We start from the raw sequence: 1,465 nt of genomic DNA on the forward strand, positions 1-1,465 counted from the left end.
CCGAAATATTTTTGAGTTTTGGGAAATTTTGATATAATGTTTATATTTTTATTAAAATAGTATTTTAACAAATTTTTTCTCGTAAAATAAATATTTGGATCTCATTGTTTTAATCAAACGATCCAAACATCGCTAAAATGAATTTTGAGGTGTTATTTTATCGTAAATATAATTAGGTCTCAATATCTCGTTTAAAAGGAATATGAAATGAATTTCTAAATTCTATCAGATAACTATAGAGGTCAGATGTTTCATTCTTTATCCAAACAGAACCGACCCAGGCTTGTCTTCAGCAAATCAATTCATCCGAGGCTGATTAATCCTCCATATTCAACGCTGTTGATGACAAATCAGAGTCCCAATCTTTTCCATTCTTTTGCCACCAAAATCATCGACTAAGGTCGGATATTTATCGAAAACGACAATCGCCATTTTTGAATTAATTTGGGTTTTTAATTTTTATGAATTGTCTGATTTTTTTTGATGATTTGAATAGCTTCATAGCGTTATTTACAGTCAGATTATGTATAAAAATTGGTTCTTTGGTTTCGGTTTTGTAGTAATCGAGTTTTGAATTTTCCCGTTGGTTTATTTCATGATTTTTCGGGTTGTTGGTTTATGAATTGATGTTATGAATTATTGGATTAAGTTATAATATGTCTGAGCTTCATTTTCGTGTTTAAATCGTTGATTTTGGTTGAAGATTGTTTGTATTTGCATTTCGCCGGAGCTTTCGAGCTCTTCACCGGCTTTAATGGAGTTTAGCCGTTCTGAGTAGTTGCAGGCGTGATTGTATTGTTCTTTTGGGGTTGTTCGGTGTTAAGGAAAGTTCAAGGATTGAATTGGCTGCAAATACGTCAGGACCAGGATGTTGTGGCCGGGGAGAACCCCGCCGGAGTCCGGCAAGGACCACCGGAAACTGGGTTCAAACACAGATTCCGGTTGTGTTCTTGAGGACCCGGTTAGGGTTCTTGAGGATCCGGATATAACCCGACTTTGACCCGGTTTAGATCTATTTAGCCCCAATTTTATTTCCTAAACCTGTTTTTGGGAAATTTCTATTTAAAAATAATTTAAAAACCTTTATAAATACTAATCTTAATTAGTTTAGATTAATTAAGTAATTAGTGATTAATTAATCTAGATTAATTAAGTTAATAAATCCTAATTACATTATTTCTAATTTAAGATATAATTAATTCAATTATCTTTAACTAATTTTAGTTAATTAGTTAACTAATTTAATTAATTGATTAAATTCGTTTAATTGATTAATTTATTAGTTAATTATTAATTAGAATGTAATTAATCATAATTTAATTAATTTAAATTGAAAAGAAATAGTTTAATTAATTTTTAAAATTCAGAAAAATGTTTTGTAAATTGTTTATTGATTATTAATAATTTGATAACTCAATTAATTTAAGTATTAATTGAATTATCGGTAATAAATCGATAACAATTC

Source organism: Apium graveolens, chromosome 9 (assembly GCF_009905375.1).
Source record: "Apium graveolens cultivar Ventura chromosome 9, ASM990537v1, whole genome shotgun sequence".
Taxonomy (NCBI): domain Eukaryota; kingdom Viridiplantae; phylum Streptophyta; class Magnoliopsida; order Apiales; family Apiaceae; genus Apium; species Apium graveolens.